Source organism: Somniosus microcephalus, chromosome 5 (genome assembly GCF_052327205.1).
Source record: "Somniosus microcephalus isolate GS21.2 chromosome 5, FLI_Smic_1.0, whole genome shotgun sequence".
Lineage (NCBI taxonomy): Eukaryota > Metazoa > Chordata > Chondrichthyes > Squaliformes > Somniosidae > Somniosus > Somniosus microcephalus.
Window position 1 is genome coordinate 300,424,853 of NC_140991.1, and position 26,193 is coordinate 300,451,045.

Below are 26,193 nucleotides of genomic sequence, written 5' to 3' on the forward strand. Positions count from 1 at the left end.
GTTTTCAGATTGGTTAGCCTGCAAATTAGATCTTTTTCCTTCTTTATCTCTCCTGTGTTCAGCCCCGAGTGTTCCAACCAGTTAGTTTTAAATCGCTCGTCGTACTCTAACACTTCCTCCGTCCCTTTCTGTTGACAGGCTATGATCTTTCCCCAATCCGTTTTTGCAGGGCTAAACACTTGTAACCACTGTTGGATCACATCCCATCCGGCATCTATATCTTGTTCATCATTTCCCAGGCTAATTTTTACTTTGCTGTGTAACTTATTTCCCTCTCTCCTGGGTATCATTACAATCAGAATTTGGACTCCGTCCCACGGGTGGAGTTGGTAAATACTCCTCAGACGTTCCAGCTGTTCCCAGGTTTTCATTCCCCCCCTTTTTGGGTGAGGCAATTCTTTAGACCATTTATCTATTTTTTCTGGGTCTGCCGGGTCATATTGCTTGAAGTACTCGTATTTGTACTTCGCCCTTTCTTCCCCGTTTTCTTTCTTCTCATACTCCTTTTCTACTCTTTTCCTTTTCTGTCTCAACGGGGCCAAATGGGGTCCTGTTTTCTCTTCTTCACTTTCACTGACATTACTAGAGGATCCCGAGTCGGTCTCTGAGACCTGCTTCTTGTCTTTGTCTCCCACGACCTTCCTCCTTTATTTCATTTAGATCTGGGTATCCTTTCCAGGACCCGACACATTTTCCCTTTTCTTCGACTACCGGTACTATTGGTTGTTTATCCAATTGTTTTTTACAGTCCTGAACTTCATCTTTAAGTTTTTTAACTTCCACTTCTAACTTTTCAAGCTCAGTTTTCTTTTTCAATTGTTCATAAATCGCATCTTTCTGCTCTTTTGCATTGGTCAAATTGTGGTTATGTTGGGAGTGTGTCTTAATTTCATTTCGCTGTCGGATCTGGTTCATAACTGCCAAGGACCATCTGATCCGTCTTTTATCTTTCATACGGGTCGTTTTTCCCCAGACACTTTTTATGTCATCCAAAGACCATTGTCCGGAGGAGGTACTGTACTTTTGTTCGATTTCGGAATAGGTTTTAGGTAAGTCAAACTGTAATTCTATATAGTCTTTCAACTGCTCGAGAATTTCATTTTCCGAAATCTTAGGTGGGACCCGCCCACCCTTGATAGTCGTAAGTTTATCGAGTGGTGCCATAATATCGATTTCTTTACTTGGGGGTCTCGAGTCGTAGGCTTTTCAGCCAGGTCGGTAATTAATTAAATAACACCGCCGTAGTTAGAGCTCTATATGGGACCTCAAGGCCATCTACCACCCGGATGGTTCACTACCCAGAGGTTTGCGGAATCGCGTGGAGGGGAGATGACTAGACAACCAACCGAGGACTTTTATAACGAGGAGTCCTTAACTCCGATAATCCGGTGTCTCAGATCCAATCTCTTCCTCCAGCGACCCTGCCGACTACGCCAAATCGTTAGATCTCTTAATTTCAGTGGACCACACTAATCTGAGGTCAACGCACTAAAATAAAAGATTTTGAGTCCGGTGGTAGGTTTTAAATAGTCGATTTATTGTAGCACTGACTTACATGTTTGACTTTCCTTTGTTCTACTGAACTGCATGTTAAAATGGCTGGCTTTTTATACAGCATCAGATTACAGCAAATGCACCCGCCCCTTTACTACCATTGGCTCAGCAGCATGCATGCAGAGCTATGGTTAGTTCAACTAAATCGGCCGATGTGACGTTACCACACTGTGATTGGATCTCTGGTTCATCACCCCATGTCTTTGTTCTACAGTCTTACGCGTGGTCCTGTTTTCTGTGGCTGTTTAAGCACAATCATCATTTTCAGTCATTAGTTTAATTTATTAAAATCTATGTTATTAAAAAATATATATATATATCCCCTAACAATAGGGGACCAGGCTGCAAGTGCGTGGGCAGCCTGGTCCTGTATCCTGACATCAACATGAGTAGGCATCTGAGGGGACTGGCTAGAAATGTCACATGAGCTATCACCAGAAAAGATGTCGGCATCATGAAAGTGGACTCTGGACACGCCACTTGTGCTGGTCCCTGGATCTGAGTGTCCGCTGATCAATAGGCGTGCAAACCTGATATTATCAAATAGATCCAGCAGACCCTGAGAGATGTCGCCCCAAAACTTACAGAATTCACTTTGTATTGTTCTCTCCAAAAGGTCCCCGAGACTTGGTCAGTGGTCAAATCATCCATTTTGGATACACTGACTGGTCTGGAGGCCCCTCTGTTGGAGGGGAGGGGTGTTGGATGCAGATATGGATGATGCCACCACCCACTCCAGGTAATGCTGCATTGTATCAAATTCTTCTTGTATATTGGCATTAAGGATGGTATTGGACTCCATCATGATTCCTTCCATTTTTCTCAGGTCCTCTGAGATGATCCTCAATGCCTTGATGTAAGTTTGATGCTCATCTAGCAACCTTTTTAGAGCCAGACCCTAGAAATCTGAAATAACAACAGAAAATGCTGGAAAAACTCAGCAGGTCAGGCAACATCCATGGAGAGAAATTTGAGTTGACGTTTCGGGTCGAACCCTTCTTCAAAACTGGAAAGAAAAGAAAATAGATCGAAGGCAGGGCTGCGATCGGACAAAAGAAGTGAAAGAAACAAAAGAGCTAGACGAGATGGTAATAGGCTGAGATTAGGTGTAAAGTGTACTGGCAGTGCAAGAGATAGCTGCCAGGTGTGAGAGAGAAACAAAAGGAAAGGGGGGGGGGAAAGGAGTGGAAAAATTACAAGAAAAAATGAAAAAATAGAAATCTGAGTCCACAGGTTGAGGAACCAGGGGCTGACTCCTGCAGAGTCCACACTCCACTGTTAGATTCCACTTTTACCTCTAATTCCTCTGGCACTGTGAACATATTGAGTGAAAACGTTCCACATTTAAGGAGACTGCGAGGAAGGATCTGTATTTCTATTATGAGGTCATGCCTGAATCTTGCTGCTTGCTTCTTTGATCTGGCTTCCATTTTTGTCACCCAGTTTTATATCATGCTACTGCACCAGGTCTCTGACTATCTGATAGGTACTTTCCAGTCTCCATTTTATCCCGGTCTCACTCCTTTTTCCAGGTTCCCACCTACCCCCTACCACCCCCCCCCCCCCCCCATATCTATTCATGACCCATTTGGGGCCTTATCCCTACCCCTGTACCATTTTCCACCCCTCCCCGGTGAATCTGAGGTGCTGCAGGCTGTTTTTAAGTAGCCTACACACTTCTTCCTATGTAAACTTGAGGTGATCCAAAACTCGGCTACCCGTGTCCTAACTTGCACCAAATCACATTCAGCAGTCACCCCCTGTGCTCGCTGACCTACATTGGCTCCCAGTTAAGCAACGCCTTGATTTCAAAATTCTCATCCTTGTTTTCAAATACCTCCATGGCCTCACCCCTCCCTATCTCTGCAATCTCCTTCAGCCCCATAGCCCCCCGAGATATCTGTGGTCCTCTAATTCTGCTCTCTTGAGGATCCCTGATTATAATCGTTCAACCATTGGTGGCTGTACCTTCTGTTGCCTGGGCCCTAAGCTCTGGAATTCCCTGCCTAAACCTCTCCGCCTTGCTACCTCTCTTTCCTCCTTTAAGATGCTCCTTAAAACCTACCTCCGTGACCAGTCACCTGCCCTAATTTCTCTTTATGTGGCTCGGTGTCATTTTTTATCTTATAATATTCCTGTGCAGCGCCTTGGGACGTTTTACTATGTTAAAGGTGCTATATAAATACAAGTTGTTGTTGTTGTTCCTATCTAAATTGGTTGACCAAGGTATTTAAGGCCGGGTCAGTGCCACGATCGGACAGCGGGTGGAAGTCCCTCTTCGTCTGAGTACCAGTTGTACTGTTGATATTTCAAGCCCAGTATAGATACGTGCAGTCATCTGGCATAGTGAGAGACCAGCCGAAGAGTGCAGCAGAGGAGAACTGGGCCAGAAGCAGATGAGGGCAGCCAAGTGGAACTGCAAAATTACTGTAATATATTTACTCAATATATAAAACCAAAATTAAGTGTAATTTTAGTTTAAGGACCAGAATCAGATCAGAACTTCAATATGCCAAGGTATTCAATATATTGAAGTTCAGACTAAGACTTTATTGTATAAGGCAACTATTTGATGCAGTGGGAGTAGGAAAAAGAATTAATTATAGAACCATGTATTATATTAAGCTCAAGGTTCCCATTCTACTGTTGAACCACCTGGAGATATTAGGGAGTGGAATCTTTGCAGGACTATACTGGAAATTCAAAGCAGGTTCTCAAATTGTATGATTTTTCCAACACTGATTGTTGCATGCTGATCAGCCAATCATATTGTGTGTTTCTAATTAATTTGCACACCAATTAAAGAATGGATAGCTAATTGCACTGTACCAGGCAACTAATTTCTGGCATGAAGGATGAGAGTGAAAGGCAAACAACAATAACCTGCATTTATATAGAAGCCTTAACATAAAGAAATGTCTGAAAGGTGCTTCACAAATAGGTGCAAGATTCTTTAGTCAGCCTGCCTATCTGCAAGCTCTCATTGCATAAAAGTGGGCATCAGTTATCTTCTAATTAGTCCGCCCCTTCAACTACCGTCTGCCCCACCTGTGACAGAGACTGTACGTCCCGCATTGGACTCATCAGTCACCTGCAAACTCATTTTTAATGTGGAAGCAAGTCATCCTCGGTTCCGAGGGACTGCCTAAGAAGAAGAATTAGTACAGATTTTATTTTATTTTTTAAAGTGGCTTGCTCAGGTCTGTGCTAACCTGTCCATAGTAGTTTGATTTGAAAGGAAAGGACTGAATTGCAATGAACGGATTTTGTTCTTTTATCACCAAGATGCCACAATCTGACGAAGCCTCTCCTTTACTTCTCAAGGTGTCTTTGATACTGTACTCAAGTGAAATATCAAGTGGAGAGGGTTAATAATAACTCATTACTCTCACATACAAAATTTGATTGAATGCCATATTGGCAACTTTACATTACTCATTAATAAAGGAACTATTTCAGCTTTCTGATAATTACTTCTCTCTATGGGGTAGAAATTGGTCCCTTTAAGGACCGCTGATTATGCCATGTGTAGACCAAGTAACCCTGAGCAGAGCAGGCTCAATGCCTGCTTCCCCCAGGGCAAACCAATTTCCTGAATGAATCCTCAGACCGGCGTTAGGCCTCTTATTAGCATATTCAAGAGGCCTAGGCCTAGAAATTGAGTTTGCCTCCGCCAGGGCTGTAGCGCCCGAAATTTAGCGCCAGCGTTAATTGCCGCTGCGCCCGCCAAAAATTCAGCTGCGCCGCGCCCAGACGGCTGCAGGCGCTAATGGAGGGTGTCAGCACCTCGCAATGGGCGCTGAATGCAGGATTGCGGCGCTAATCCCCCGCTGCGGCACCCGATGCGGTGCGGCAGGCTGGGGTACTGCAGGCCTCCTCCTTCTGTTAAGGAGGAGCTGCCTGCAGCCGACCGCTGGCCGGTGGAATCGCACGAAAAATGAGCCCGGCACCTCGGAGAAGTGCCGGGCTCGAGGCCCACACACACCTGTGCCGCGGGGGGTGGTGGAGGAGTCCGGGGAGGGAGGTGCGGGCAGGCGGCCGCCGCGCCACCTTAATGCGCCGGCGCTAAGTCCAGCAAGAAACTTTTGAAAAATCGTTGGTTGCGGCTGCCACGGGCGAGGCGGCTGCAACTGAATTTCGGCGTCCGGCCGCGTTACCACGGCAACCGGGACGCTGCGCACACCGATGACGTCATCGGTGCCGGCGCAGCGCTACCGGCTAACGCCGATGGTAGGGCCCAAATCAATTTCCGAAGCGGCTATAATTCCGGCGCAAGGCCCTCTAGCGCCTCTAATTGGGCGCTAACCCCACTCAATTTCTAGGCCCTAACGTTTGTTTTAGGCTGACGCCTCTAGAGTGTCCAAACCAATATGGCATCGACAGTGTTTGCGGTGCTGTTCAGGCATGGGAAGCTGGCTCACTAAATTGAACCTCTGTGCCCCTGTTTTCTGCCTGGAACATGGCACAACGAGATCCAATTGCGCTCCCTATATCTCTTTGACTATATGTCTGTCTGTCATTCTTATTTTAAAAGCAATGCAACAGCACATGTAGATATCAGATTCAAAACAATCTTTAAAAGAGAAAAGCCAGGGACTGAATGCTCCTCGTTTCTAATCCACACCTGACATGGACTAGCACAGACAATCTGCAATTAAATTCAGATTCACTCCAAGCTTCTGTTTCTTTAACAATTAGAGCCTGTGGGCTTAAACAGCTTAAAAAAAAGCCAGTCTGACCTATAACTGACAAGAGTATTGATTTCAAGAATGCAGCGAGATTATACCTTGTAGCTTTAAAAAGACACATGCCTGCACTTTAGCAGCAGAATACTACACTATGCAATACATAGTGCAGAGCTCATGTCCTTCTAAAATAGCACATTCCAGTGACGTGTTGTGTGTAGCACCATGGAAGATCCATTAGTATATGTGTAAAAGTCTAGAATCATTTACGTGTTTTGCAAGCCACACTGCAGGCATTGCTCTTTGTCACACCTGATATATATGCAAATTGCTGTATCATATTTGCACATGATTAGTTAAAGTATAATAGTCATGAAACAACAACAAATCATAACTGAACAGGTAGAGATTGTACAAATCAAAAGCAAGTGGTTACATTTATTTTAACAAGTACTAAAGATGCATAAAAACAACTTATCAACATTAAAGAGGCACCAAAAACATCCAATAAAAAAAGAAGGGGAACCAGTGAAATCACTACAAATGACGGTACCAAAAATTGCGGTCAGCAGCATACCTCCGGAATACGCTGCCAACCTGCGCAAAGAATATCTGATGGCGGCCCTCCTGCGTAAACTTGTGCTCTGAAGCTGCGAGTAGGAGAGCAGCGTAATGGCTCACGGATCCCAGGGACGCAGCCTGTGCGGAAGCGTATCTGGGATCACATGGGCCTGGACCTCCAATCAACAAATAGCCCAACTCTGCGCCAACAATTAAGTTTTCGGTGGCAGAGCAGATGGCCTGTCAACATGTGCGTTGACAGACCGTAAGTTTGGGTTTTAGTGCATGGAAATCCCGAACTTGCGATGGCTTTCAAAGGTGGTATGAGGGCGTACTCTGAGAGTACGCCCTCATACCCACCGTAAAATCCAGGCCATTATTCAAAAATTCATAAACTAAACTGCTGAATTGGTATTAACATCATAAAGACATAAAAATTGACGAGGCTTATAGGAAAATGATTAAATTTACCTATACATCAACAGCTTCTGCATTTAAAATTCCTCTACCAGTATGTTCTGTTAGAGGCTAATAGCTCTCTGAGAAACCTTGGGGGGGAAAATTCAGTTGATTTGCGCCTCCTGTTAGTGCCATAAGAGGGCGATAATGGGGCGCAAAGCAACTAGCGTCTGGGCGCAGCGCCGCTAATGCCTCCCGTGAAATTCAGCGGGAGGTTAGTGGCAACGGTAACCGTTAGCGCCCCCTGACTTACCACCGGACGCTATGTCCGACAGGCTCAGGGGACCTACCTGCGGCTGGGGCGGCACAAATTAAAGGGAAGGTGCCAGGTGGCCAATTTTGTTGCTGGCCGCTAGCCAGCACCTGCCCGCTTTGCCGTCCCCGGCCTTCTGTGCAGGCCCCCCACGGAGTGCCGGCTGCGCTCCGTGAGCCTGGCACCTCTCTTGAGTGCCGGGCTCTTTTGCCGGTACTTCGATCCCTGGTGACCCAGCTGGGCCCCGGGTCGCGCTGTGCTAGGCCCCTCCCCTTTAATAAGGGGAGGAAGGCCTGCAGTACCGCGGCACGTAGCAGCGCGATATTCATTCGCAGCGCCCCAAGAGGGATTACACCCCGCCTCCCTCTTGGGACGCTACCAGTGAATTTCGGGCGCTGGGGCGCTAACTTTTACGGGGTCTTCCCAGAGTTATCACTGTCCACTGAAGAGACTCAACAAGGCAGCAGGCTATAACTCCTAGAATTTCTTTTTACAGTTGCCAACAAGAAAGGCCTTTAGCAGACGTGCCTACTACTTGTAAACCATATACCTCCTGCTCCTGTGCATCAATGTAAAATTAGTGTTGACTAAGGATTAGATTTTTAGGAGCAGTGAAAGTATCCATCAAAATAAGATAAAGTATAAATTCCAACTTTTTTCTGACAATTTAAGTTAACATATTCAAGGATTTTGTTTACTTAGCAAATACAGTATGTTACATATGTAACCCAAATAAAACAATATACTTTGAAATGATGCCATTATTTAATTTTATTTACTTTTTTTATTGTATTATAAATGGTTAAAGTGGCCACATTTCTTTTATTTATGTGTTTGATAGAGAACTCAAAGCAAACATTAAAAAATTAGTAAAGATGGAAAATTCTGGAAGAACTGTACCATTACTCAAGTTTAGAGGGAGGTTCTGAATAAAACTCCTGAATTTAACCATTTATTTAAACAGAGCCTGCTAGAAAGTAAGTACTAAATATTACAGAAATATTTGGTAAAGAAGGAAAGATGCAAATTAGTTTAATATTTTCTTAAGTTTTATCATCCTTGGTTCTCATAATGCCTTAAACAGATGAACAGTGCCCATTTTTGTGCTTAAAGAGTTGTCTTTTCCCCCACCCCACCCCACCCCTCCGCTCCCCCATGAGACATGCACAGATTTACTTATTTATGCTACTGTGAGATGTGAGTAGAGTAAATCTGTAGTGGGCAAGATTTGGGGAATGGTGGGCTGTTGAAAGTTCCAACGTGGCAGAGAGAAAGAAGGAAATAACTTTTCTGCCAAAATACCAGTACCAGAACCTGACACTGGAGGCCAAAACATGCTTTACAAATGGTGCCAATGGCTGCAGGTTTTAACAAGGCTAGCAGAGCAATACCAGCTGCACATCACAAGAAGCCAAAACAAATGTTGTCTTCTATGGCAATACACCTCTTCATCTTTTATTGTGTTCAAAATAAGTTGCAACCAATTAGGGAAATGAAGAATCAGAAAATAAGTACCCAGTAATTTTTGTTAATCCAACCCAAGTAATCTTTCCACAATGAAAATCCACCAACATGTTAAACCAGCAGGTTACATTTTATTGAATGTTTACTCTGAGACCTTGTAACATTTAAATACAACCATAATACTCCTTATAATAATCCTAACCATAATAGTCCTTGAATGTGCTATCGTCTCCCAAATACATGCCCATCATTTCTAGAACTCTTATGTTTGAATCCCTCCAATCAGGTTTCCGCCCCTGCCACAGTACCAAAACGGCTCTTATCAAAGTCACAAATGACATCCTATGTGACTGTGACAAAGGTAAACTATCCCTCCTCGCCCTTCTCGACCTGTCTGCAACCTTTGACACAGTTGACCACACCATCCTCCTCCAACGCCTCTCCACCGTCATCCAGCTGGGTGGGACTGTACTCTCCTGGTTCCATTCTTATCTATCCAGTCGTAACCAGAGAATCACCTTCAATGGCTTCTCTTCCAGCTCCCACACCATTACCTCTGGTACCCCTCAACTGGTGTCCCCCAAGGATCTATCCTTGACCCCCTCCTATTTCTCATCTACATACTGCTCCTCGGCGACATCATCCGAAAACACACTGTCAGTTTCTACATGTACACTGACGACATCCAGCTCTCCCTCACCACCACATCTCTTGACCCCTCCATGGTCTCTAAATTGTCAGACTGCTTGTCCAACATCCAGTACTGGATGAGGCTGAACCAGACTATTTGCAACCTTGGTGTCATATTTGACCCCGAGGTGAACTTCCAACCACATATCTGTGCCATCACTAAGACCGCCTATTTCCACCTCAGTTACATCACCCAACACTCCCCCTTGCTTCAGCTCATCTGCTGCTGAAACCCTCAACCATGCCTTTGTTACCTCTAGACTTGACTATTCCAATGCACTCCTGTGCAGCCTCCCACGTTTTACCCTCCGTAAACTTCAGGCCATCCAAAACTCTGCTGCCCGTGTCGTCACTCGCACCAAGACTCATTCACCCATCACCCCTGTGCTCGTTGGTCTACATTGGCTCCCGGTTAAGCAACGCCTTGATTTTAAATTTCTCATCCTTTTTTCAAATCCCTCCATGGCTTCGCCCCTCCCTATCTCTGTAGTCTCCTTCAGCCCTACAACCCTCCGAGATATCCGTGCTCCTCCAATTCAGGCCTCTTGTGCATCCCCGATTTTAACCGCTCCACCATTGGCGGTCGAGCCTTCAACTGCCTCGGCCCTAAGCTCTGGAATTCCCTCCCTAAACCTCTCCGCCTCTCTACCGCTCTCTCCTCCTTTAAGACGCTCCTTAAAACCTATCTCTTTGACCAAGCTTTTGGTCATCTGCCCTGATATCTCCTTATGTGACTCGGTGTCAAATTTTGTTTGATAACGCTCCTGTGAAGCGCCTTGGGGCGTTTTACTACGTTAAAGGCGCTATATAAATACAAGTTGTTATGCACAAATACCTGGCTTGCAATAAGCTGTTCCTGTGGCATTGAACCATTGGCTACTTTCACAATATTAAAAGCTTTGTGCATTTCATGAAGTAGGACAGACCCTCATTAAAGTTGACAAACTCCTGTCCTGTTGATCATGATGTATGGGAAGCAAACCTAACTGGCTACTTCACATTTCACATTATGTCACTGTCTGCTCTAATGAAGCTCTTGCAGTTGGCTTTCTAAAGTACAGCTAGAAGCCAAAGATAAATCCATGTCCTTGGAGATGAAAGATTAATGGTTTCTCTGTTTTCACCATGTTTCATAACAGCCACTAATTCCTTGTTTCAAATGTTTTTTCAGCCCATTTTGAGTTTTGTCTGTGTAATTAAGTGTATTTTGGGGTATTTGTGATAATGTGAATAAGCCAAGCAGTGAGTGAAACCTGTCCTATCATGCATAAAAATAAGTTTGCATAATGCTAATGTAACTAGATTGCTAACGTCGATTTATTCTTTTAAGTAAAACTCTATAGCCCATATAATTGCAAACTTCTGAAATATTTAGGCTTTCAGAATTTTCAAATGGTACATGGGGGAGAGCGGGTTTGAAAGAGCAATGCTGTGTAATTCATCATTTTTTTAAGTAAGCTTTTGGGGAAAGGTGTTGTCAATAGCGAGAGTACCATTGTGAATGTGCTGACAGTTATGAACGATTCCCCCTTTCCCCCCTCAATTGTAACATAATTGCTGAGCTGTACTCATTGTATTGTTATAAATCTTCGCACCATTCCTAATCGATCAACAGCAATAATATTAACTATAAAGGAGCATGTCAGTTCAAATGATGCAACAAAAATATATATAAATATATTTAATCTTTTCTTTGTTTGCAAATGTGGTCATTGCAACATTACCCTATGATAGTGTGGTAGCAATGTGCAGCTTACACTGTATACACAGGCTCTCCTTACTAGGTAACCACAGATGCAATACGGTCACCAGAATGTGAGAGATCACTTGTACAGGGTCTTATTCCTAACTAACCAATTAAGATACAATTGAGGTTTGCAATTTGAGGTGTTGTCAAGGAGAAGAGCACTACTGGTAAAGGTGTGATCATGTTGACATGTTTCTCCCCACACCCCTGCCCCCACTACCCTGCAACATACTGTAGTTGCTTAACTAAATGTACAGAGTTCTGTTAGCAGATCACTATATGTTGTGAAGCTTCATCTTTCAGCAGTCTGATTATTTTCAGGAGCTCTTACACCAGTGGAGTTACACCCAGCTGCATACGCTTGTTTTTTTCCCCCCTCCATCAGCTTCACTCCATTGTGTAAACCAGCTGATCTCAATAAACCAAATGCATCCTAACCTGTATTGTCAGGTTACAGCTGGCAGTTTAATTCAGGTGAGCAGTTCCACATGTTTGGATTCTGGGTCTCTGTATTAACAAGGGAGCCCAGCAGTGCAACGGGAACAATCCTCCCCAGCATAGAGTGAAAAAAGGGAAGATTGACACACAAAGGTTGCCTTCCCAAAACAAGATAAAATATAAAAATTTCTTCAGTCATTTCTAAATTATAGAGGTAAATTTCCAACTACACGCTAAAAGCGGGCCTCCTCACCCAGTGAGAATTCTGGCACATGAATGCCTGAATTTATGATGTGCGCTCCTACCTGAAGCGTAGTGTCAGAAAACAAACCCTTATATAACAACATAAGTTTCCCACCCTTTTGTGTTATGGCCTCGGTCACGGAAAAGATATCAGAAAACAACTACAAATGCTGGAAATTCGGAATAAAAGCAGGTTCCGCCAAGACCACTCGGCTCCCGACCTCATTACAGCCTTGGTCCAAACATGGAAAAAAGGGCAGAATTCCAGAGGTGAGGTGAGAGTGACTGCCCTTGACATCAAGGCAGCATTTGACCGAGTCTGGCATCAAGGAGCCCTAGTAAAACTGAAGTCAATGGGAATCGGGGGGGGGAAAACTCTCCACTGGCTGGAGTCATAACTAGCACAAAGGAAGATGGTTGTGGTGGTTGGAGGTCAATCATCACAGCCCCAGGACATCGCTGCAGGAGTTCCTCAGGGCAGTGTCCTAGGCCCAACCATCTTCAACTGCTTCATCAATGACCTTCCCTCCAACATAAGGTCAGAAATGGGGATGCTCGCTGCTGGTTGCACAGTGTTCAGTGCCATTCACATCTCTTCAGATAATGAAGCAGTCCATGCCCACATGCAGCAAGACCTGGACGACATTCAGGCTTGGGCAGATAAGTGGCAGGTAACATTCGCGCCACACAAGTGCCAGGCAGAGACTATCTCCAACAAGCGAGAGTTTAACCACTGCCCCTTGACATTCAACGGCATTACCATCACCGAATCCCCCACCATCAACATCCTGGGGGTCACCATTGACCAGAAACTTAACTGGACCAGACACATAAATACTGTGGCAACAAGAGCAGGTCAGAGGCTGGGTATTCTGCGGCGAGTGACTCACCTCCTGACTCCCCAAAAGCTTTTCCACCATCTACAAGGCACAAGTAAGGAGTGTGATGGAATACTTGCCTGGATGAGTGCAGCTCCAACGACACTCAAGAAGCTCGACCACCATCCAGGACAAAGTAGCCCACTTGATTGGCACCCCATCCACCACCTTAAACATTCACTCCCTCCACCACTGGCGTACCGTGGCTGCAGTGTGTACCATCTACAAATGCACTGCAGCGACTCGCCAAGGTTTCTTCGGCAGCACCTCCCAAACCGGCGACCTCTTCCACCTAAAAGGCCAAGTGCAGCAGGCGCATGGGAACACCAGCACCTTCAAGTTCCTCTCCAAGTCACACACCATCCTGACTTAGAAGTATATCGCCGATCCTTCATCGTCGCTGGGTCAAAATCCTGGAACTCCCTCCCTAACAGCACTATGGGAGTACCTTCACCACACGGACTGCAGCGACGCCCACATCCCATAAACGAATAAAGAAAAAAATAAGCCCCGGGTTAGGCAGCATCTAGAAGAGAAAAGCATGTTGGTATCAGTGGTGGAGAGCCATCAGAACAGTTCATCCCTACTCTCTGTTTTCTGTCCCCTTAATATGTGACCCTGTTTATTCTCTTTTCAGATGTTAATTCATTGTGCATTTTTAACATTTTTTTTTCTATTTTAGTCATTAAAGGTTTTTATATGAACAAAGATGCTAAGGCCGACTCCACACTCCTGAGCAAAATGGCCCTGGATCACTGCACACTTAAGCACACTTGTGTCTTCACAGTTGACACAAAAAACATACCAAAAATAGTGGGGAACCAAGGGGCTAATAAGAGTGAGGAACTTAAAGTAATTAATATCACTAAAGAAAAAGTACTTGAGAAACTAATGGGACTAAAAAAGCTGACAAATCCCCAGGACCTGATGGCCTACATCCTAAGGTTCTAAAAGAGGTGGCTGCAGAGATAGTGGATGCATTGGTTGTGATCTTCCAAAATTCCCTAGATTCCAGAACGGTCCCAGCGGATTGGACGGCTGCAAATGTAACCCCGCTATTCAAGAGAGAAGGGAGAGAGAAAACGGAACTACAGGCCAGTTAGCCTGACATCAGTCGACGGGAAAATGCTGGAATCCATTGTTAAAAAGTGGTAACGGGGCATTTAGAAAATCATAATATGATTAGGCAGAGTCAACATGGTTTTATGACAGGGAAATCGTGTTTAAAAATTTATTAGAGTTTTTGAGGATGTAACTAGCAGGGTAGATAAAGGGGAACCAGTAGATGTAGCATATTTGGATTTCCAAAAGGCATTCGATAAGGTGACACATAAAAGGTTGCTACACAAGATAAGGGCTCATGGGGTTGGATTGGAGGTAATTTATTAGCATGGATAGAGGCTTGGTTAACAGACAGAAAACAGAGAGTAGGGATAAACGGGTCATTTTCCAGTTGGCAGGCTGTAACTAGTGGGTGCCGCAAGGACCAAGGCTTGGGCCTCAGCTATTTACATGTTATATTAATGACTTAGATGAAGGGACCGAGTGCAATGTATCCAAATTTGCTGATGATAGTGAGCTAGGTGGGAAAGTAAGCTGTGAGGAGGACAGAAAGAGCCTGCAAAGGGACATTGACAGGTTAGTGAGTGGGCAATAAGGTGGCAGATGGAGTATAATATGAGGTTATTCACTTTGGTAGGAAGAATAGAAAAACAGAATATTTTTTAAATGCTGAGAAACTATTAAATGTTGATATTCAGAGAGATTTAGGTGTCCTCATACAAGAAATGCAGAAAGTTAGCATGCAGGTACAGCAAGCAATTAGGAAGGCAAATGGCATGTTGGCCTTTATTGCAAAGGGGTTGGAGTACAAAAGGAAGTCTTAGTGCAATTGTACAGGGCTTTGGTGAGACCACACCTGGAGTACTGTGCACAGTTTTGGTCTCCTTATCTGAGAAAGGACATATATGCCTTCGAGGCGGCGCAACAAAGGTTCACTGGATTGATCCCTGGGATGAGAGGGTTGTCCTATGATGAGAGATTAAGTAGATTGGGCCTATACTCTCTGGAGTTTAGAAGAATGAGAGGTGATCTTAAAGATTTAAGATTTTGAGGTGGATTGACAGGGTAGATGCTGAAAGGTTGTTTCCCCTGGCTGGAGAGCCTAGAACTAGGGAGCATAGTCTCAGGATAAGGGGTCGGCTATTTAAGACTGAGGTGAGGAGGAATTTCTTCACTCAGAGGGTTGTGAATCTTTGGAATTCTCTACCCCAAAAGGCTGTGGAAGCTGAGTCGTTGAGTATATTTAAGGCTGAGATAGATACATTTTTGGACTCTTAAGGGAATCAAGGGATAGAAACATAGAAGATAGGAGCAGGAGTAGGCCATTCAGCCCCTCGAGCCTGCTCCGCCATTCAATGCGATCATGGCTGATCATCCAAATTCAGTACCCTGTCCCTGCTTTCTCCCCATATCCCTTGATCCCCTTAGCCTTAAGAAATATATCCAACTCCTTCTTGAATACATTTAATGAATTCGCCTCAACTGTCTTTTGTGGTAGAGAATTCCACAGGTTCACCACTCTCTGGGTGAAGAAATTCCTCCTCATCTCAGTCCTAAATGGCTTACCCCTTATCCTTAGACTGTGACCCCTGGTCCTGGACTCCTCCGCCATCGGGAACAGCCTTCCTGCATCTAGTCTGTCTAGTCCTGTTAGAATTTTATAAGTTTCAATGAGATCCCCTCTCATTCTTCTAAACTCTAATGAATATAAGCCTAATCGACCCAATCTCTCTTCATACGTCATTCCTGCCACCCCAGGTATCTCCTGCCGTATGGCCTACTCCTGCTCCTAATTCTTATGTTCTTATGTTTTTACGCTTGCCGAATTTGGGGAGGTCAAATAATTTACACATGCACATTTTTCACAATCACAGGGAAGGCCTCCTATGGCAGCATTTAGGTGAATAGGGAGAACAGCAGTTCTTTTCTAAGTATGCTGTTTATTTTGCCTGATTTCTGCTGGTACCACACAATCTTGCCAAGGAGTAGGTGCCAGAACTTGATAATGAGACATTGAGTATTTTATAGAAGAGGTGACACATGGGAAGATAGCCATATGAGACAGAAGGGAACCTACCTCTGGTACCAACAGTGCAGCATCCATGGCAGGAGGTAGTGGAGAGAGTGAATACCATCTCCCATGTCCATAGATCATAGTATGAAAGGGATACAGAATACCAGATATAATGAAAGAAGAGAGAAAAAGACATGCATAAAGAGAAAAATCTAAAACCTGTATGACAGACATATAGAACAGAGACTGAATCAAGGTGAGACTAACATAAAGGACAAGGGAGAGGGTGAAAGCGTCAAACCCAGAACAATAGGACTTTAAAATATGTTGCCAATTAAAGTTTCATAGTATAATGGTCCTGTCATTATTAAACAGTTGGGGTGATTTTTGTCTCACTACTGCCCCATTCCTAGGGAGTAAGTGTTAGATCCGTGTGTTAATGGAGACACGGAATGCAGGAGTTGATTTAACAAGTGTTTACTGAACAAAGTCTGGAGGTGAACTAACTACACAAGACGCTATACAGGCTTATATACCCGAGTGGTCACTACTGGTACTACAGTATACAGGGGCTTCAAAAACATAGTTCCTCTTAAAGGTACATACACTACAATTCCTCCCCTTTTAGATAAATAGTACATAACATTTTAAGTAATCATTAAATAACATTTTTACAAGAACAATAATATACACATTTGCTGAAGTTAATCAATTACAAATTCAGTCTCTCTGGAGGCTTCCTGACTCGGTCCGGATAACGCCTCGGTGGTGTAGTAGGTTCTTTTGGCAAGGTCGATTCGGCTTCAATGCCAGTGTCGGGTTCATCTGGTTCCAGTATTACTGGATCGGAGGTAGATACTATGGGCATCTCTGCTTCATCACTAGGCGTATAGAGTTGTGGTGTAGGTTGTCCTTTTTCGGTTGACTCTATGATCTGGTCAGCATGGCGCCTTATTATGCTTTCTCCAATGTCCGCGGTATACATCAGCGGTCCTAGTCGTGTGCAAATAGTTCCAGGCTGCCATTTCTCGGTACGGTAGTCCCGGGCTAAAACTGGTTGACCTATCTGGAAGGTTCTAGTTGGCCTTTCATTCATGCTTTGAAATTGCCGGTTCTCTACGTCCCTTCTGACGTTTGGCTTGACCAAATCCAGCCGGCATCTTAGGCTTCTATTGAAAAACATCATGGCGGGGGTTTGGTTTGTAACCACATGTGTTACATTCCTGTACGCAAACAAGAAGTTATCTACCTTATGTTGTAGATTTATGTCCTCATTACCCATGGCCTTTATGGCCTTCTTGAAGGTCTGGACAAACCTTTCAGCCAATCCATTGGTGGCAGGATGGTATGGGGCGGACGTGTAGTGCTTAACCCCATTGTTTTTTAAGAACTTCCTGAATTCTTCGGATACAAATTGCGGTCCATTATCAGAACAGATCTGTTCAGGCAACCCATTCCTGGCGAATATGGTCCTTAGTACTGTGATGGTTTTTTCCGTGGTGGTGGAGGACATCTTTATTACCTCCGGCCACTTGGAGTGTGCATCAACCGCGGTTAAGAACATTGAGTCCATAAATGGACCAGCAAAGCCGATATGTACCCTTTGCCATGGAGATGAGGGCCACTCCCATGGATGTAGAGGGGCTTGTGGTGGGGCGTTTTGGACCTTCTGGCATCCTAGACAGCTCTTGATCATTTCTTCGATGTCTCCATCGATACCTGGCCACCACACAAACGCTCTGGCTAAGTTCTTCATTTTCACTCCACCCAGATGCCCCTCGTGAAGCTCCTTTAGCACTCTATCCTTGAGTTTGGGTGGAATCACCACTCTGGATCCACACATCAAGGTTCCTCGGCACACTGACAGCTGTTCTCTTCTTTGCGAGAATGCTGGCAACAGTGGTTCGCCATGTGCTGGCCATCCCTTCACCGTTAAATCATAGACTCGTGAGAGAGTCGGGTCATTTCGCGTTTCCTTTTCAATGGTAGAATTTGTCACCGGTAGACATTCCACTATGGTCGAGTGGAACATCTCCACTGGGTCCACTGTAGGCGCCTCTTCCACCGTTGGCAACGGTAGGCGCGATAACCCATCAGCATTCCCATGCTGTTTTGTTCCTTTGTATTCTATGTCATAATGGTGTGCCCCTAGGAAAAGGGACCACCTCTGTAGCCTTTGCGCTGTCATAATGGGAACGCCCTTTTTAGGGTTGAATATGGAGACGCGGGGTTGATGGTCAGTCAACAAGGTAAATTTTTGTCTGTGTAGGTAATGGTTGAATTTCTTCACCCCCCACACCAGGCTGAGTGCCTCCCTGTCGATCTGGGCATAGTTACGCTCAGCTGAGTTCAATGAGCGTGACGCAAAAGCTATCGGCCGCTCCGAGCCATCAGGGAATCTATGCAATAATACCGCTCCCACGCCGTAAGGGGATGCATCGCACGCCAGTCTGATTGGCAGTGATGGGTTGTAATGAGCCAACACTTCCCTGGACGTGATCAAGCCTTTGCATTTATGGAAGGCACGTTTACAGTCTTCGCTCCATTTCCAAACTACTCCCGTTTGTAGCAGTGCGTTAAGAGGGTGCAGAACCATCGCCAAGTTTGGTAAAAATTTATGATAGTAATTTACTAATCCCAGGAACGACCTTAATTGTTAGACATTTTCAGGCGCTGGGGCCTTTACGACCGCTTCAATTTTTTCAGGTGACTTATGCAACCCTTCTTCGTTAATGACATGGCCACAATATGATATTTGTTTCTGGAAAAATTCGCACTTGGGGCGATTTGCTCGTAGGCCCCGTTCTCTCAGCCTCGTGAGTACCTGCTCCAAGTTGGCAAGGTGCTCGTTGTCGTTTTCTCCTGTTACAAGGATGTCATCTAGGTAGCATTGAGTCCCCGGAATCCCTTGCAGGACTTGCTCCATAGCTCTTTGCCAGATAGCCGGAGCTGATGCCAGTCCGAAAACCAGTCGATTGTACTGGTACAGGCCTTTGTGTGTGTTTATTGTGAGATACTTTTTAGAGGCCTCCTCAACCTCCATCTGTAGATATGCCTGTGCCAAGTCAATTTTGGTGAAACGTTTCCCTCCGGATAGTGAGGCGAAAATATCTTCTATCCTCGGAAGAGGATACTGTACCGTGTGAAGAACCGGGTTTACAGTCACCTTGAAGTCCCCACAGATGCGAACTTTTCTCTGTTGTTCAGATTTATCATTATTCAACGTTTTTTTCATGACCGGGACGATGGGTGTTGCCCACTCACTCCAATCTACCTTGGATAACACGCCTGCTTTTTCCAAATTCTCCAGCTCTGCCTCGACGGCTGGACGAATTGCGTATGGCACCGGCCTTGCCTTAAAAAACTTGGGAATTGCCGCATCTTCCACTTTTATTGAGGCGGTGGCGCCTTTCAGCGTTCCTAGTTCCTGTTGAAACACTTCTTTGGCGTTAGCCAAGATTTCTTTTAATCGTCCAGGTATGACGTCATCATCGTTTTTTTTCTTACTGGTCACCGTCAGTACCTGAATGGAGTGCCAGTCTAAACGTATCTTTCTGATCGTCCCAACAACGGTGGACCACCATCTTGCAGAACGTATAAATATAACTTCTGTATTTCCTTGCCGTTGTATATAACAGGCACCCTTATTTTCCCTCTGGGGTATACTTTCTGCCCCGTATATGTCTTCAAGATAATGGATGTGTCTTTCAAAGGTATGTGCGGAAATAGCCGCTCGTAATCCCGTCGACTCATGACGGTCAGAGCTGATCCTGTATCTAGCTCCATTTTGACTGGGGACCCCGCTATCGTGAGTGTAACCCAAATGGTCTGGTAATCTTCTTTGGGAATTACATTATGTAATTTGAGACAGCTTAGTCTCTTGTTTCCGGAGTCGCTATCGCTCTTCTGGTCTTCGGAGCTACTGTCCGTCATCATTTGTACCTTTCTGTACTTTTCCTTATTGACCTTTTTACTGTCAGCGGATTTCTTTCCAGATCTGCATACACGTGCAATGTGTCCCATCTTTCCGCATTGCCTGCATGTTTTGTCCTTGAACCAGCAGTCCTTCTGGTCATGGGTGGATCTGCCGCAGCGATAACATCTCTCGAAACCCCGTGTCATTTCATGGGTGCCGAAGTCCTGTGGCTTTTGCTGTATCTCTGCAGCTCCTCTTGCTGCTGCTTCGTATGATACAGCCACACTGAAAGCCTTGTCCAGTGTCAAATCTTTCTCAGAAAGTAGTCTTTTCTGTGTTCCTTCGCTTAGGAGACCGCAGACGAATTTGTCTTGTAGAGAATCTGCCAGTCCTGCCCCGAATTGGCAGTGCTTTGACAGCTTTCGTAATTCGGTGAGGTAATCAGCGTTACTTTCATTCTTGTGCTGATTCCTCCTAAAGAATTTGAATCGTTCCGCTATCAGCAGCGGTGTTGGATTTAAGTGCTCCTGTAAGGTATCAACAATCTCCTTAAAATTCTTGTCCATCGGTTTAGCTGGAGTGATCAAGTTTCGTAACAGCCCGTATGTCCTTGCACCCATCAGATTTAGAAGTACCGATGCCTTTTTATCATCCGCTACTTCATTCGCCTTGCAATATACCTCCACTCTTTCCACATATGTGGTCCAATCTTCTATATCACTATTGAAAGCAGTAATATTGCCAGTCTTCGGCATCTTGAAAATCTAAAATGACGCTTCCCGCGCTTTTCCTCCGTCCCCGATGGGTCAAAATGGCGAATTTTCTTTCTTCCCTGCCGAGTTAAGATGGCGCCTCCCACGCTTTCCCGCTGCTGCCGCCGCTGTTCTCCGCGGTTCCTTCTCCGCGGTTCCCGTTGCGACCTGCAGCTTTTCGTGGTATTTCTATTTTTTTTTTTATATATCGCTTCAATAGTTTCTCCGTTACTTGGAGAACCGTTCCCGTCGTGGAGCGGACCCTCTGGGACTTTCCCCTCCCTCTGCTCGGTCTGAACGCCGACCTGCTTTGCAGCACCGGCTGCGCCCTGAGTGCTCCACCCTCTCTCTTTGCTTCTGCTTCCCGACTCGCTGCCCGGCCCCGTTGCAGAGCCACCCGATCGAGCTCTAGCCCGCCGCAGCCCAGGAAGGATCAGTGCACTACCTGCCACCAGTCCGTTTAGCTGGTGAAACCACAGTTTTTTGTTTTTTTTCTTGCTTCTGGCTTCGACCTTCGTCTGAGGAATCGATCTCCTTGAGGTGCTGCCGAATTGCAGGTAAGTTCGTTTCTAACTCATCGCCACTGTTAGATCCGTGTGTTAATGGAGACACGGAATGCAGGAGTTGATTTAACAAGTGTTTACTGAACAAAGTCTGGAGGTGAACTAACTACACAAGACGCTATACAGGCTTATATACCCGAGTGGTCACTACTGGTACTACAGTATATAGGGGCTTCAAAAACATAGTTCCTCTTAAAGGTACATACACTACAGTAAGCAACTCAGAATAACCGCTGGGGGTCCGGCCGTTCTGATTTTTGGTGGACCTCGATTTAGGAGGCCGGCACTCCCGCCTGAAACTGGTGGGGGCCTAATTAAACTATTCAAATAGGAGTCAAATGACATTGTCAGGAATCCCAACTCCATTTTCATGCCAATCAGCGCTGTCTCAGGCAGCTTCCTCAATTCGTACACAAACCATGGACGGTACAGATCAGAAGCAGACCACTTACAGCTGTACTAGATCATTAGCTGCAGTAAAGGAAAGCTGAAGGCAGGCTCTGGCAGTCATATATTCTTTATTATTTTAGAAGTTGTGAACCTTAAAGGCTTCCTTAAGTTCATCTCCTTCCAGCTTGGTGTGCTCATTAAATTTTCCTGATGCTGAATTATGCTGTTTCCTTTACCCCTCCACCCCCCAATGTTTCCAGTCCTCTGCTTTAAGCTGTTGCTGCCAGCCCATGGTGAGCATCAGCCCTGCCAAATTTCCCAGCCTCCCACACGGTGAGCTGCCTATATAGGGAGTGTGATTAGCACTGGCAGCTCACCTCCTGCACAGAAATGAGGTCTGACCACCAAAATTGATCAGGTCCGCCACCGATGCCATCAGGTGGGCAGATCATTCGCCTGCTGCCTGCCCGATGTGCGCCCACACCAAAATCGTTCCCAGTGTTTAATCCACTTTACATCAAGCAGTGCCATTTAAAAAAATGAAATGGAATAAATTCTGAAACTGCACAGCAGTTCAACCTCCATTAAAGGAGAAAGATGAATGTTTTGGGTGTGACTCTTAGATACTGATCGACTGGCTGCATATTTCTTCTAGTTGTTTCTGTTCTCATTGAGCATTTCCAAAATACTTGCTTTTTCCTTCTATCTCTAATGTATGAAAGTGTGTTGAGTGTGCAAGGACATGCCCTTAGTGGCAGCTTTGAGTTATGCTCACAGGAAAAAATAGATGTAAGTAGTTATTCTTCTCATTGAAATTGTCCTTAAGCTTTCCTTTCATGTGTGTTTGAAAGACAACCATACTGCCGCCTCAGGTTTCTAGCATAAATAGTGGATAATGAACATAAGTCTTGTACAATATAATTGGTATTTCTAGATTTGAGGGTGACTGAATACCTCACTGCTGAAGAATTCACAGCCTGGTGTTTCCTCCGCATTTGTGCCCAGAGAGACGTGGGCCGCGATTTTGTCGATCGATGCAGCTTAGGAGCGGATCAGCTGGTTTCCGGGTTCCAGTCCCGCCCCCAACTTCAACCGGCCCACAGACGTGATTTTACGTCCATTGGCCTTGTTAAGCCCGCCCTGCGGGCTTGCCGGACAATTAAGGAGAAACTGGTCAGATGACGTCATCTGCCGGTTTTCTTAAAGGGACCATGCACATTTTTTCTTTGACAGCTCATTTCTCAGTGTTTGACAGCATTGAGGTGCTGCAAACACTGGCAATCGCTGTTCACAGGTGAGTTCTTGCACCCAGGCTCTCCAGTGACTCCCTCCATAGGCTAGAACAGATGGCAGCTGCAGGTGAGGTTACAGAAGCGATCTGTCACTGGTGAGAGAGGTTCTCCCAATGAGGTGGGACTAGACATACAATTCAAAACTTCTTACCTACAGAAAAGTGTAAATGCATTAAAAATGAATTTCCCAATATTTCCTTACCTTTGAAACTCACCAGTGCACCATTGGATCCTTCACACCACTTCTGCAGCTGTCATCAATGCAGAAACATTACAGCAGACTCACAACACGCCACACTTACCTGGCGTGGTCTCTGGACGTCAGGAAGCCCGAAGTAGAAGTGTCAAAATTGCAAAAGAGCCTGTTAACTGCCTGTTAACAACCTTTAACAGGCAGTTAAGTGGCTATAATCCTCTTCCCGCCGCTAGGTGTCAAATCCATGCGCAAATCGGGGACCCGACACTTGGGAAGATTGATTGGAGGCGGGTTGACAGCGGATTTCCTGCCCGCTGTCAATCTTTGCAATTTTGCCGGATGTCCCGCCTCCAAACCCGCCCCCTGAGCGCCGGCAAAATTCCGGCCATGTAATCCGGGTGCAAACAAAATAAGTGGCCTAAAAGATCTTGGAACCTGTGGGTGTAAGTGAGTTACGCGTATAATTACAATACTCCCAAGCCTCCTCAATCTTTTACATCCGTCCATCTAAATGAATCTCCACTCACAAAACTGGCCATGCCCCCAGCTTTCAAGTGCAAGTATCTTCCGCTTGCACATTGTGACCAGGTTTTAGGTGCACAGGGACCCGTGGTCACCTGAAGCTGACCAGGAGAGAATTGAAGCCTCCATCATCTCTTGCTGCTGCAAAAAGCCATTATACAGGCGATTTTTGAAATGAAAAAGAAATTGGCTCATTTTATAGAACAACCATTTTATGCTATATTGGAGGAAGTGGAGGGTGCGAACCAGAGTTGGAGGCCCAAAGAGTGAAGCAGCACAGGAGGAGACTGAATCCCATTCGCAGGTACCCGACCTGGAAAGTATACACGCCTCGACTGACATTCCAGGAGATGTCTGAGGAGTTGACTGTGCGGCATTTGCACTTCACAAAGGATACCATCAGCTAACTGTATGACTTGCTCCAAGGTGACTTGAAGCCTCGGTCCACGTGCTGCAGAGCCTTAACAGTGGAAATGAAGGTCCCCACAGCCCTCAACTTTTAATGGTCTGGAACCTTCTGGATGTCCATGGGGGAACTGTGCCAGATCAGCCAAGTGGAAGTGAAGGATGGCATTCGACAGGTGACTGACACCCTGTTCCATAGGGCTAGAGAGTTCATATATGGAATGCCTGCGGTGGAGCAGTGGCAGTGGGCACTAAGCTTCTATAGAATTGCTGGCTTCCCCATCGTGCTCTGAGCAATTGACTAAATGCACATGACACTGAAGGCTCCCCTTCATAGCCCACAAAGTTACATGAACAGAAAGAGCTTCCACTCCCTCAGTTTGTAGATAGCCTGTGACGCCCGGCTGCCTCTCCTGCAGCACATGGGGGTCTGTCACAATGCTTTTATTGTGCGCAATTCAGTAACAGCACGCATGCTCGGGAAGGGGGCTGCTGGAAGGATGGATCATCGGTGACCAGGCTTACCCCCTGCTGCCATAGCTGATGACACCTTTTCGCGTCCCACAGAATGAAGTGGAGGAGAGGCACAATCATGTATATGCATCCACTAAGCAGGTTGTTGAGAAAATCAGCGGGGTGTTGAAGGGCCACCTCAGGTGCTTGGACAGGTCTGGGGGAGTACTTCAGTACTCCGTAAAGAGAGTAGCAAGGATTGTCATAGTGTGCATTGCCCTGCACAACTTTGTCATGACAGAAGGTCTAGACCTCCACATACCAGGAGAGGAACCAATAAAGGCAGAAGATGCTGCTCTGTGTGAACTGCCCTACCCGCCCTCTTCCCCACCCCCCCCCCCCCACTTTGCAGAGGTCGCAACCAGAAAAGACAGACACAGCTCTCTTCAAATTCAAATAAAATTTTATTATAAAAATGGTACAGTGCAAATTGTTAATGACAATTACAACAGTTGTAGTAATAAGTTATTGTATCATGAGTTTCTTACCCTCCGTGCTCTGGTCGGGTCATTAACCTCCTTGCGGAACTGCTCTGTTATCCTGAGCACAATTGACGTGGCACTCAGTGCCTCTGCAACCTCGGTCCATGCCCACCTCCTGACCACGTGATGGCTGGGATGTGGAGGAGTTGATAAGCTGTTTGTGCCTTCCTTCTACCTCATCCAAGAAGGCCTGCGGATCCTCCTCAGCAAAGATGAATGCCCTCTTCCTGACCTTCTCTTGTGAATCAGTCATCTGTGAGAGGGGATAAGTTAGAGACAGTTTAGACTCTCAAGAGCAATCTCAGTGAATTAATTAAAAAATGTACAGGACAGAGAGCTGTGTGTTGCTTACCTCAGCCTCACTCTGAAGGAAAAGTTTTTTTCTTCTACTTTTATAGTCCTCCACCCTAACCTTGAAGCCTCATTGGCTCTGTCCCAATTTCATTTCCACCACACTAGAATTTTATGCCAATTTACGACTTTTTAAGTTTGGGTGCATTAAAATTAGATTGCGATGATACTTGGGCGTAATCGGCAAAATGGGTGCAGTTTTGGGTGCAATTCAGATCCAACTTCTGGGTTTCGCCCACGAAGGAAACTCCAGGTCCACAAGTGGCTTATACATATGGTTAGTTTTGTGTGTAGAAAGAAGAATTCTTGTGGCCTTGTTCAAATTCTACTTGCAACAGTATTATATGTTTTTAATTAGAAAAAAGTATGTTCATTTTTTAAGGCCAAAGAACCAGATTGAATGATTAGGTGATGTCATTAGTGTGGAATTATGTTTTTATTTCCGCAGTTTAGAGACCGCAGAAGTGTTAAAGAAATTCTGTACAAATTACCGATTCACCACCTCAACCTGCTAAATCCTTTAGACCCTAATGAGCCAGTAAAGAAGACTGTTGGGAGTTGTAATAGCTCTGCCTTGTCTGAAGCTGTCTAGATTACAGACAGCAAGTGGTACAATATGTAAGGAGCAGCGGTACAGCAAATGGTATGTTTCAAAAGAAATATTAACCATGGTTCCAAAATAACTCTGGTTAGGACATAATGATGACTGAGGTACAACCAGGTACCCCATTTAATTGTCATCTCCATAGCTGGTGGCTTGTCT

General features: G+C 45.3%; 1 protein-coding gene across 7 annotated transcripts in view; it reads left to right on the forward strand.

Annotated features, from left to right (window-relative positions):
- fars2 (phenylalanyl-tRNA synthetase 2, mitochondrial) overlaps window positions 1-26,193 on the forward strand; it is a 577,514-nt gene that overhangs the window by 484,763 nt on the left and 66,558 nt on the right. The gene's annotated exons all lie outside the window — the stretch shown is intronic.